The sequence below is a fragment of the Motacilla alba genome, chromosome Z, assembly GCF_015832195.1.
Source record: "Motacilla alba alba isolate MOTALB_02 chromosome Z, Motacilla_alba_V1.0_pri, whole genome shotgun sequence".
NCBI classification, from domain to species: Eukaryota; Metazoa; Chordata; class Aves; order Passeriformes; family Motacillidae; genus Motacilla; species Motacilla alba.
In genome coordinates, this window is record NC_052046.1 from 16982732 (window position 1) to 16996447 (window position 13716).

Here is a 13716-nt window from a genome sequence, read left to right on the forward strand (position 1 = left end):
GACATAAACAATAACACAACAGTCAGTAAAATTACAAACACTGTATGGATTTTATCTTTTCTCTATGCAATCCAAATGGTAATTATACTCCAATTCTATGAGTCCCTGATAACTAAGCCAAATTCCAATTGAAAAAATATTTTTTCTTGATACCTGTGCAGAATCTGAAAGTGCACTGTTTTGGTTTTCCTAGGTATAGGTAATAGAATCAGATAGTTTAGGATTGGTGGGAAGTATACTTTTCCTTGAAAGTTAAGTTGATTTTGATCTCTGTTTTTTAAGATTAAAAAATTGATAACTCTAGGGACCTTTATGGAAGAGGGTCATATCTTAAGTATTCATGTGATTTCTACTTTTCTGTACTAAAACATGTCTTTTGAAATTTTGTTGCAGTTAAGTAGTGCTATTGTCTTACATTTCTGCAAATGTTTTAGCCATGCTTTATATATAGTTTGGACTTGGCTAAGTAACTATTTCCTGTAATGAATGACAAACCTATTAAAAGCTTGTTACCTTCAAGTGCTCTATGTGCTGCTAACAAGCAAATCTGTAGTCATATGTGTGAAATGTTGAGTTGTTTGAGTTAGGGTTAGGTGTTTTCATGAGCTAATGCTTCCATGTATTCTTTGCAATATAGCCAAGATGATTTCCATTGGCAGAGAAAAGTCAATTTGAAGTAATTGACTTAGATATACAAGTATATCAAATTCATATTGATCATCACTTTTCTTTTAGGAGAAATCTCTCCTTTTCATAAGTACTCAACTTTGAAATATAGAAGATTTCCAGAATAATTAGGTGATCCTAATCTGGCCAGAAAGGCCAGAGGAGAACATCTGCATTTCCTAAGTAACACAGCTTCAGGGAAGAGCCAGAGAAGGTCTGAAAGGAGTAAGGACACCAATGGGAACTTTTTTTTCAGATTTTTTTCCAGTGTTACACATACTTTCTTTCCTTGGGATGAGTGGCTATTTCATTCTTCCTTCTCTCTGCAGCACAATCTCTCTGGCTCAGCCTTAGTCCTTATTATACTGTTTTTCTCCTTTATTATACTGTACTTTCTCTCTGATCTATGTGCAAGTTTACTTATGCGACACAAAAAAAGCACCCTAAAAATAAGAGCTCAGCAGACTATATTCCTTTATTCCATTGTTATTGCTTTCTCTTGTTCACAGTTCTCACACTCCATCCATCTTGTCTGAGCTGAATGAGCTGAAGCCTCTGAATCTTTGGATTAACAGGAGCAAAGCCTTGTTAAAGGAGAATTTTGACAGTCTCTGGGCATTTCTGTGCTATATGAATTGGTATATACTTCAGTAAACTTTAAGTTTGTAAACAAACTGGATTAATATCTTGGCTTACATGGAAAGAGACACCAGTCAGGGTTCCAAGAACATTGCAGTTGGAGGGACCTAACACAGGACCATTTTTTCCCCAGTGTGGCAGAAGGATTTTCACACACATGCTTCCTACATCCTTTTTCCTTTGTTCCATAAATCATATGGCTCTGTTTGCAATTTTTTTTTCTTTCCCTGGAGCACACATATTGCGGGTGAATGCTGACCCCAATGACATAAGTGCTGTGTCACTCATTTCAGCAGAGTCAGGACTTCACATGATGCTATCAATGTTTTATGATCTCTGCTGTGTGTTTTTTACTCAAAATATGGAAAGGAATGTTTACAAACAAGCTCTAATCAGAAAGCAATGAGGAGTAACAGCTCCATATTGCCTCTGACAAATTTGGTCTCATTAAGAAATGAAACTGTTAAAAGCTTAAAATTATAACCTATAAACCTACAAAGAGCACTTCCAAATCTATTTTGGCTTGTATTTCATTGTTTTCAGCTTTCTTAATGTATTGATAAAAGAGGTGCAATAGCTAACAATATTACAAGTGCGGAACACAACCTTGCATTTTTACTAAGAAATGTGGTAATTTATATGCCCCTATATACACTCAGCATATATGAGAGAGTAAAATATAATACACAAGTAGTCTTTTTTTTTATTTTATCCATTGATCAAGGTTAGTTATTTGATCAAAGCTTGATCGTAATTTTCAGTCATTTTAACAAATGCCCATAAGATTTATTCTTTAAGAAAATTACTGGGGAAAAAAAAAATATGAGTGAAATATAAAAAGCTGGAGCTATCTGTCCAAGCTATGAATCTGACAGACTGAATATGTGATTTCTCCATAATGGCACATTATTCTTCTCTTTTGCTTTATCTTCTGAATTACCATAGTCAGAGCATGAGCTATTTTAAATGTTTCCTTGACCATGATAGAATAAGTTTTTTAAGCTAGAAATAGTTCTGAAATAGTTCACAATCAAATCCTCTTTTTTAGATGATTTATTTAAAACCAGATAGCTGCTACTCAATCCCATGTTTTAATTGCGCCCTGCACTGTATTATGGATCTTCTTCCCATGCTATAATGTTTTGGACTACAAATGCTGGCTGGGTGCTGGGTAGGTATCTCACCCAGACTGTAAAGATGCTGCAAAGTGAACAAAGAGGAAGGTCAGCTGCAGATAGTTGTTGACAATAGGAAACAGCCCCCAACACCACAAGCTGTGGTGTACAACATGTTCCCCCATGGATTCTGGGAGGCCATTTGGGCCACAACTGGGCAGAGTACCTTCAGTGCTGGCTATAGTGGCTTTTTCTGTTTTATAAAATGAGAAATGTTTGATTTTTTTCATTTATGGAGCATTGGATGTAAAAATAAAAAGTCAATTTTCAACAATGAGCATAAAGGGAAAGGGGTTTTTGTTTGTCTATTGCCCAAGATAAATGCCTGAAATAGGACTTGGAAACCACTGACTGTGCAGATGGAAACTCTTTCAAAGTCACTGAAAGTGTTTGTCTGGGCAGACACTTCCCAGGATGGCTAAGCTGCAGCCAAACACCATGAGGAGGGAAAAACCCAACCCAGAAGTGCTGGTGGGATACCAAACTATTCTGGAAATTGCCAACCAAATATGAGCATCAAAATGGGTAACCATTACTGTGACCCTGACTCCAGTAACTGGGGGCAGGAAAAACAAGGGGAAGGAAAGAGGTCTGGAAAAAAAACAATTTAAATATCACTTTAGAATTCAATCTAGCTTTTTTGTTTTCTTACCACCAGCAGTGCTCTCACCTTGTTCAGGTACTCTCTGCTCAATGAGGCAAAGACTGCTCAATAACATCATTGTTCATTAGACAGAATAGTCTGTTATAAAGTAAGCTGTTTTTTAATAATTCAGGGCTCTGATGTGCAGTCCCTGTCAAATCTCACTGTGGCACTTCCTGACTGATTGTTGCTGCATCAGTCTCATTCCACAGGGCAAGTTAACTTCACCCATCCATTTCTACTCCTGGACTAGCACAAACTCCACTCCACTCCACTGTGAATGTGGTAGTTTCTGAAATTGATGTACCTAGAATCACAAGCACCATGGCACCCTGTATCACCGTTTTCAGCACCCTGTTCTCACCTACCTACATATGATTATAGACACACACCAAGGAAACTAGGTTAGAATCCATTTAATATTGCAGAAAGAAAAAGAGCAACACATTAATATCAGCAAGTTTCTTTTTTGTCTCTGTCTGTGCAATATCTTTAGTGATGCAGGCATAATTGCTGCCTCCACATTATTCTTTTTATTATGGTGTGGATTGTACATAGGAGGAATTTGTTGACAAGGTCTGGCTAGACCGCTTTGAAAGATAGGGCCTCTCACAACCACCAGTGAAAGGGAGAAGTGCAAGTTTTTCCACATCTCCATCTGCAGTCCTCCATCTGCATGCCCAAAGTTCTGAGAATAATTGTGAGCTCAGTGCAAATATTTGTTACTTGAACTTTGCTAAGACCAGTATGCAGACAGGACTGTGGCTTTTGGCAAGGGATGTGCATGCCCAAGATTTTAGCCAGTGAAAGCCATGTCACTGTCAACGTGGCCCATTGCCATTTCAATATATCACAGGTTTTGCACACGTACTAGATCAAAGTCCACTCTATTTCCATGCACCTACTTTCAAAACATTTCTGCTTTTTTCTGGTATCAATTTTCTGGTATTCTTTCTGAGCTGAAAAAAATATCTGTTTTAGTTTTGATTGTAACAGCTTGAGGCAGACTGACCAGCGCATCCTAATAGGTAACATCCTCTACATTGTTTCAAGATAACCAGAACCAACAGCCAGGTACCATTTTTCCATTTAAACAGAAATTGTAGAATCATAGACCCATTTGGATTGGAAAGGGCCTTAAATATCATCTGTTCCAACTCCCCTGCCATGGACAGGATCACCTTCCACTGGATCACATTGTTCAAAGCCCCATCCAACCTGGCCTTGGGTAATGCCAGGGACAGGGCAACCACAGCTTCTGGGCAACTGGTTCTGGGTTGTCACTATCCTCGGAGTAAAGAATTTCTTCCCAACATCTCATGCAAACCACGCTCTCTCAGTTTGAAGCCATTGTCCCTTGTCCTGTCACTACATGCTCTTGTAACAAGTCCCTCCCTTTCTTTCTTGTAGGCTCCCTTCAGGTACTGGAAGGCAGCCATTAGGTGACCCCATCTCCTCTCCAGGATGAATAATCCCAATTCTCTCAGTGTTTCTTTGCAGTAGAAGTGCTCCATCCCTCTAATCATCTTCATGGCTCTTTTCTGGACTTGTTAATTAATAGTTAGTGAAATACTCATAACTATATACTTTTTAGTTCAGGAATTATTAGGAGTGATTAAGGTAATATTTAATTTTTTTGTTTATTGATATTGCTTCTGGTTTAATTATTCATATTTTGATTTTCTATATGGCTGCAGAGAGGATTGGTTTTTTACTGAAATAAAGACGTAAGAATGTGTTAATAGGGCAACTTTTCTTACTTTTTACCAAAAAAATGAATTAATAATTCATAAGAATGAAGTTCATTAAACCCTATTGTTTATATATTAAATATAATATATACCTCTGTAAGTAGCTAAGATGCATAAGTTCCCATTGTATTATTATATAAGGGCTTTTTTTTTTTTTAATAAAGGCTTTTTTGCTTATCTTGCTGTGGTTCCTTGCTTTGAAAAAACCTGTGCCATCTTGAATTGAATTTCAATTAAATTAAACCTACTTGTAATCTGTTAGATATTAATTACGAAATGTATAAGTCAATTCAAAAGAAGCTCATTCAGATGATTGTGGGGTTATAATCATACTGGGGTAGAAGTGTCTAAACCAGCTGCCATGTCACTAATAAGGTTAGGATACATTTTTTAAATTAGCAATCTGTAATTAGAAGATATAGCAGACATATGAAAATGGCTTGCTGTAATTTGTCTGACTATGGTGAACTGATTCTTCTGGCGAGTATTCCAGAAAACTATCTTGAAAATCTGATGGCTTGTTTTGTTTTAGTTCTATTTTCTAAATGTTTCTTCCTGATGTCAGATAGCATTCCCCAAAAGGAAGATTACTCTTACAGCTTGCTAGATAGCAGGCAGTTCTGTAGTCAGAAGATAAAACAAAGGCTTTGACTAGAAGCTGTGGAGGCAGTCCATGCTTCAAACATACCACCACAGTTTCAGGAAACAACAGTTGTTGACAATAGATAGTGACACCCTCTGCACTGAGAAATAGAAGCTTGTTTAAAAATATAATTTTAAAAAAATTTAACATGCAGTGCATTACATGTACAGCCAAAACTAGTACAAAACATCAGGCACTATTGCCCAGCACAAGAGCAGCATAAACCGAAGGACCAAACCTGACTGGCATCTGCACCCCAGTGTGATGTGTGTAAGCTGTCAGTCCCCTCTCAGGGATAGAGGCAAGGGCTGTGTGTCAGCACTGTGCACTCTGCTTGGAGCCATACATCACATGTCAGTGCCACTTGTCAGCTCTTTGCACAGCCTAGTCAGCCTTAGGGGCTGCTCTCTGTGCCCAATCATGACTATGTGACAGGCAACAAGCAAGTCAGACCTCAGAAAATAATCCTTAAGAACTGTTGCTTACCTGGAAGACCTCAGTAAAAACAGATAGAGAGGCAAAAGGGTGACACAGAACTCAGTCCTGCACCGACCAAGCTGAGAAGTGTGAGCATAGACAGGAGCATATGCCTGACCAAGGGCAGAAGGATTCCTGAGGCAGGATCCCTTAACCCACTCATGAATTTCCAGTGAGGATAAAAATAGTACAGGAGAGCTGGTCTGATAGAAGATGCCAATTTTTAGGAGCTGGGAGGTACTGCCCAAGGGGACACCTCACAGGCACCTAGAGATTAGTGCTAGGGCGTGTTGGGTTAAAAGAGACAGCACTAAATTTCTGTCGCTGAGTGAAAGTGAAATTGTAAATGCTGTGCTAGTATGTTTAGCTCTGCCACAAGCTGTTGAAAATTAGCTCTTCTGAATCTGGTAAAGAATGTGTTTCCAGCTTAATTTTTTCAGGCTTTGTTGGTGTCTGTCATTGTGAAACTGTAGCATACATGGAGCTACTCTCTGTGGCTTTCCTGCTTTCATTTCAGCTCTGAGAATCAGCCTAGCAGTGCTTGTAGCAGTGAATGACACCAGTGGTCACCTCCTTTTCCTGAACCTTTCTTCTGCTCACCTCTGGCTGCAGAAACAGTTGTCCTTCCACCATGTGTTTTCAGAGGTGCTAACAAAATCCAGAACTGTGAGACACTTTTTTATGGGCTTTTTTTCCCCTCAGTTTTTCCCAGTGTTCTCTGTATTCCCATACTGAACCAAATCCCACTGACACCTTCTAAGATATTCCTTCCCACAACCTTGGACAAGAACTGGGTCTAAGCCCCCGCACACCACAGTGGCAGGTTTTATTTAATTTATTTTATTTATTTATTTATTGCACTATGGCCAACAACTGACCCAGTTTTGTGGTGTCCTGTTGCTTCTTTCCTGCATATATATCCTCTATGAGCTTGGGCTGCTCTGCTCAGAATTGTGGCATGGCTCCTGGTCAATAATCAAGGCCAGTAGGTTGTTGTTCTGGAGCTATTTATTCATGCCTCTGCAAAATCTCAAAGTTTTCAGTATTTGGTGCTTGTTAGCGCAATAAGCACAGAAGCAGAGAAACTCTGTTGATGGTCAGTTCAAAACTGTTAGTTAAAAAAGACCTAGAAAATATTTGGAAGGTGATGGGAGTACAGCAAGCTAACCACAGATTTCTTCAGAAACACACCAGGTCCTTCAGTTACTAGAAGTCTGTTGAAATCCATAGCCAGAGTCCTGTTTGTTTTGGCAGATGTTAGGAGCTGTGTTAAAGAACTATAATTACATCTATTACAATCAGTATTTATACTTTTTGAGCAAACTATTAACTGAAAGAGTGAGATTATGAACCTGGGAGAGGATTTAGTTGATTTGATCAACAAAACAAAACAAAAACAAACAAACAAAAAACAACAGTAACAACAGACCCAACACCTGCCCCCCCAAAAATAACCTACTTGCACAAATTAAAAAAATATATAAAAGAAGGAAAAAATCTAGGAAAAAAAGACAGACATTATTTTTATCTCTTTACTTGTGTCTTTTTAATGAAGACTAATTGGGAAACTGTTTCTCTCTGTTTTATATTTCAACTCTTTGAAATTGAATTTAGATAAATATTGAATAATGGTAAAATTAAGTATTTGGGGTTTAATTACTCCACAGATAAATATTTGAATATTTTAAGCTTTTGTTCTGTTTTTTCTCATTCAGCAGACCTCTCATTCACTATCATTCTGAAACTGAATTTTTGTGTAAGTACACATTAACAAATGTTGCTTTAACCCAGGTGCAATGAATACTTTCCCATCCTAGTAAAAAGTGGAGTGGAATCCAATACAAGTTTGTTTTCTACCTGGCAGTTTCCTGCTAAAGCTTAGTAAAGGTGTTATCTGTACAAATGTGGATACTTTGAACTGTTCACAAAAAGCTGCAGTGGTGTCAGCAAAGCTGTAAAGCCAAGAGGTACATTTCAAAGGTGGTGCACTAAAGCAGCAGCATCCAGCTCTATTGCATGACACAATATTTATTAAAATGCTCTTGTTTCATGGATCTGTGTAACTAGAAGTTGTTCTTTTCATCCGGTCAATATATTATTCAGTCAGCCCTGTATAAACTCCAAGTATGCTTGTATTTTCACAAGCTTCTCCAAAAGAAACAATCCCACAGTACTGACCAGCACAGATTAATGGCCGACCTGAATCTCCTTGGAAGATGAATCAGAAGCAGCTGTCAGTGTGTCCATTTCTCACCAGAGGATCATGCAGTGCCACCTGCAGTGCACAAGCATGTTTGGAAATGTTGTCTCTAACCTTTTTCCAGCCTATGAAATGGAGCAGTTGGCTTGCATCATTCATGGGAGTTGGGTGAGGAATAAAGAGAGGTTGCTTTTCAAACCTGATACAAATGCTGTGGAGCAGCAGAGTGCTATCATAATTCTATTTCAAAATACATCTTTTATTGCTGGTATAAATTGATTCTCACCTCTTTATTAATTGTCTCTTCTGGATTCAGCACAAAGAGCCTCAAAAGCAAGATCCAAACATCCCTTTTGGGTAAACAGTTAATTCTGTACTATTCAGATTTTGACTTCTGGAAAGGATCAGATGATTGAGACCCTGATAGCTCTGCTTTTTCTCCCATAACTACTGATTGGTACACTGACCTAAACTAAACAAAGTTTTAACATGTCTTTTCACTGCAATAAATTCCCTCAGAAAGGTGGTTAAAGTCACTTAAGACAGGATCAGCCTCCTATTAGATGTCTAATACTGCTTTGTTCCCAGTGAAAAGGGAACTATTGTTAAATATATGTCCCCTCCTTTGTAACTTTGCTACTTACCTCACAAGTCTCACTCAGATATAACTTACTTTTCCCAGTAGCACACAACACGTTGTTCGTTATTTTTGAGTCACTGGCGTAATGTTTGTCAGAACTTTTTCTATTGACAATTTTAAGAGTTTCTTCCAGAGATATTTTGATGGCCTACCTGGTGATGTGTCTCCCCATCCAGCCACCCGGCAGACTGTGCCTGGTTCAACATCTTCAAAAAAGTTAGGCAGAGGCAAAAGTTGCACATATTTATTCACTTTGGCAGTATCATTCAGCTAAAAAGGAAAAAGAAAAAAGACGGAAAAACACAGAAAAACTAGATTTCTTATGCAGAAAGGAAGGGAAGTATCACATTGTTTCAATTATCATTTAGTCTCATTTTACCAACACTTCTCTTAAAAGTCTCTTTTCACTACTTAGGAACTGATCCTGAGCTTAATTGTCCCTTTGAAAATTCAAAAGACTTTCCATAGTAGCAGTACAGCAATTTCTCATCTATGGCAGCAGTAGTGAGTTCAAGCCCAGCTTTCCATTGGATAGGGGGGAAATGTAAAACCTACATGGGAGTTAGGTTGTTGGATCTATGTCCTGTTCACAAACCTAACTTGCCACTAAACTTCAGTGTTGAAATCAGATTCTGGTACTTGACTGACACAAAAGTCTCAAACCACAGTGCAATGTGCCCGTGATCAAAGATGAAAACAAAAGCTATAAGCAATTAGGCACAAAAGCAGAAACATAATTGAGGAAAAATCAGGTCTCAGTCTATTCAGACTGCCAATTTTTGCTCTGAGACATTCTAAAGGGGGTAAATGACTCAGACTGTCTATGTTTTGTTGGTCTTTGCCTGACAGATCCATCCTTCAGCAGAGGTCAGTAAATGAAAGCACAGCGAAACCCTGACAAATATCCTCGGTGTGTTTGGTAAGGGCTCACAGGTACCAAACAGACATTTTCAGTCTTATGATCGCTGCACCATGGTTCATTTCACAGGATGCTGTATGGTTCTCAGCTAAACAATTCTGGCTTTATACCTTTCAAAAAATGCATTCAAACAAATCAAAAATTGATTTTAAAAAAATCTTTGCAGTTATTGTTGCCAGTGCTGCTGGAAAGTTCCAAAGATGGAAAGCTTATTCCAAGCCATTGAATACTCCATTATTGCAGAAGTGTAGAGATAGGAGGTAAGTTCTGGTACTAGTACTAATCCTTCTTCTGTGTCAAATTCAAAGGATTTTGAGATATCTGTATCATTCTGGAACAGAGTTGTAATTTTCAGCTCTAGAAATGTTACTTCCTAGTGATCCATTTTGATTTTGTGTTCATAGATTCTCTGGAGCTCCTGACAAGTGGCCACAAGAGAAGCCAGTGAGATGAGCTGGTCTACATTGACAATGAAACAGAAGCAGAATGCTCACTAACATCTGAGGAAAGGAGCTCCTCAGAGATGAACCAGGATCAGGTGCTTGAGCCACAGATGCCTGTAGGTGCTCCAGCTAGCAGAGAGAGGGACATGGTTACCTTCCTCCCTGGGTCATTGCCATGTGAAACCGGTGATGCCATCTAAATACTAAAAACTAGGTTCTGGTCACAGAAGAATAGAATCATAGAATGTTACAGCTGGAAAGGACCTTAAAGATCATCTAGTCCCAATCCCCCTGCACCTTCCTGTAAATTCAAGTTCTTACAGCTCTGCCCCACTTTGGCATCCCATGATAATGTTGGCAAGGACATTTTCCATGCTCCATTCTGCAGTGTCCTGAGCCTCCTCTACTTTGTGACCACTCTGTGCTCCTAGAGTTGAGTCTGTATGACCTGTATTATCTGCACTTTACCTGCTTACCACAGAAAATTAACAAGTTTCATCTCCATTTTTACTTAGTCCCTCACAAGATCTAACTCTGGGATAGAGATGTGAGCCAGACTCCATTGCATACATCCCTTCATCATTGCCTTTGAAAAATTGCTGAAGAATGTGCTTTGTAGTTTGGAGGGGTTGCTGCAGTGAATGAATTAAAAATAGAGAGTGTTTTAAAGCACAGAATGGGCTTGAAATATCATCTCTGCTCACAGAGCCAGTGATCCTCTAACTTCATCTAGATTAATACAACCAAAAGTATACCTTTCTGTGATACTGTTATCTAAACAATGTACTCTTCAATATCAAAGAGTAGCTAAAATGATCATCAGCAGAATTCCTTTCATAAAAATACAACAGTAATTAAAACAATACCTTGAGGAGTATGTCATTATCAAAGGAAGGGTGGTCAAACAGATAATGAGGAAAAGTTTCCATAATCCCAAATATCTGCTGTTCTTCTTTAGGAATGGATGTCCGAGGAGGTCCAAGAAAAACTGTATTCCAATTCATCTATTCTGTAACTTATAGAAAATATAGGAAGAGAAAGTCACTACAGGAACTGAGCAACATCTCAGAGGATAATCAAAAGACATGTAACATAATGACATTTCATTTAACAACAACGTGGTTAAAACAGAGCAGGAAATCATTTATTTCAATGTTTTGACATCAGCTTCTTTTTGCCTCTATAAAATAATGTTTCTTTACTGAAAATATAGTTAGTGAAATAATTGTGTGATAACTGACCTCCAGAGATTTTCAGAGTTTGGAATTAATCTCATGAAAGAGCCTCCCATCTTTATAAGAGGAGTTGCTTGCACAAGGACAGCTGCTACTGATGCCTTTCATTAATCTCTGAAAGGTCTCTTTTGGATTTATGACCTAATCCTGCAAATGACTGAAACTTTGCTGACACCAGTAGCACATCAGAACACACATCAATACTCAATGTTTATCCTGAGCATTATGCACATGGGTAAATGCCCTGCTAAAGTGAGTATCTTTAATATTAATAAGCTTTTTGTCCTTAATTTTCTAAACACAGGATTCAGCACATTAAGGAGGAAGGATGTGTGTTGCCTAACCCAAGACATCCCAGTAGTGAATATTAAAAAAAAAAAGGGAGAATGTTAAAATTCAAAGAGTTATACCTTCACTTCCTGCTAATAAACATTGAGTTAAGCAACCAATAAATTCCACTATGTTCCAAGCTCTGTAAGTATCATCAGAAATGTATTTATTAACATTTTTCTTTCTTCATTTTGTATTGTTAAACTTAATCCAGCCCAAATATTTGACATTGCAGAATACACACTGCTGGTTTCCTGTCCTTCATCTTCAGAACATAGTCTCACTATAAATAGGAAAATTTATTCAAGCCAGAACAAAGAATTTATCAATACAAACTACAAAAGAACAATTTTCTTCATTCAAGATTCATGTGCCACTGAAAGACATAATTCATTTATTTACACATGAAAATTTGTTTCTGAAAATATCTGCAAAGGCAGTGCTGTATCCAAAAATTTCTCTTTTTATCTACAAAGCACAGTCAGAGAGAATGATATGTCTCTCAAAATTCCATCTCTGTGACTCTGACAGGTGGTTCACAGGCCACACAGAGATTCATGTTGCTGAATTTGTGCTGTTTTGCCTAAGAAAAAATTATTTCAGACATCATTAACACATGAGAAGTATTAATTAGGAAGTATTCTATGCACCAGGCATAGAACAGGTGTTGGTGGGTTTTGTATGAGCATTGTCTTACAGCTTAGGAGAAGGAAACCAGGCTGGTTCAGCTTGCCCCAAAGGCAAAGACTTAACGTCACCAAAACAATGTGCTGAAAGAAGCCCAGATCAGTTACCAGAGCACATTCTCCACAGGATCAGAGACAGACAATGCCCTTTCCACTGAACTGCTAACAAATCTGAATTTTTATCAATGTATCTGACTGGCTATCTCTGACATATTGACTGAAGAATAAGAGACTCCAGATCCCATTAAGAAGTCCCTTGATTCCAAAAAGGAATATTTGGTTATGTTTTGTGAATTTGCTAAGTATAGAATGCTAGGAATTAATATTTCTACCCTTACAACTAAACCTGATTCAGCTGAAAAATAGTGAAAGTCAAATTCACTTAGAAGGAGCTGTGTCCTGTATTTCAGACTAACTCACAGAAGAAGGCTGGCCAACCTGCCCACACGGTGTTTAAGGAGGTCAGGTTTGCACAGGTTTATTGTAGCTGTTTTCCTTTTAGATAGTTAAAATAAGAAAGAAAATTGTAGAACTAAAATACAATCCAGAAATTTTTAAGAAAAATATGGCATTTTACTTCCTAATGTGAACAGTAGATGTCCCCCTTACCTTGAGTCAGCTGCTCAACAGCAGAGCACCCACCTGGGGAAGAGGTGCTTCTGCTCACATTTAACTTGTCAAGAGGACAGGGTTCCTTGTCACAGGCATGAGTGACATTCTGGGTTTGTGAGCCTAGGTCACTCAAAATGAGAGGAATAATGTCCACATCTAATTCAAATTCATCTCTCAGGGCATTTTGAGGTTTAGTTCCATGCATACACACAAGATTTATTTAAAATCCTTGGGACACATTCCCTTTTCCAAGACATTGCTTTTTCACATGCCTAAAGAGTTAATTTGGTCTTTTAACAGCATATTATCTGTGCTGTAACTTTGGCAGGATCTCATTAACAAAGGTAACTCTGCAATGCAGATCAGTAGTTTATGGCAACGATAAACAATGACAAGTTCTAGGATCATTCCAGGGAACTGCAGCTTTTAACAACCTATTAAAAAATCAATATTCACCTGTCTTCACTTAGAGGCTTGCATACCATGCCTCACTTCAATAAAGAATTAAAATTACCCCATTTTAATATACTTACTCGCAAGGTACTGTTGCCAAAACCCACTGTTTTTCCACAAGAATTTCTCCACAAAAAACACCTAAATTCTTGTCCCAGCAGCCATATAAAGCCAGGAATGAGGATGTCCTCCAACAATGTCCAC

The 13716-nt window shown here is 38.1% G+C and overlaps 1 protein-coding gene across 2 annotated transcripts in view; it reads right to left on the reverse strand.

The window, feature by feature from the left end:
- ESM1 (endothelial cell specific molecule 1) overlaps positions 1–13716 on the reverse strand; it is a 51333-nt gene extending 37617 nt beyond the window's left edge. The window contains exons 1-3 of one of the 2 annotated variants that reach the window (XM_038124737.1): positions 13593–13716; positions 11063–11211; positions 8987–9104 (exon numbers count right to left, since the gene is read on the reverse strand). The gene's annotated coding sequence lies outside the window, so the exon portion shown is untranslated. The remainder of the gene's footprint in view (positions 1–8986; positions 9105–11062; positions 11212–13592) is intronic. The other variant, XM_038124736.1, reaches the window with a different exon arrangement.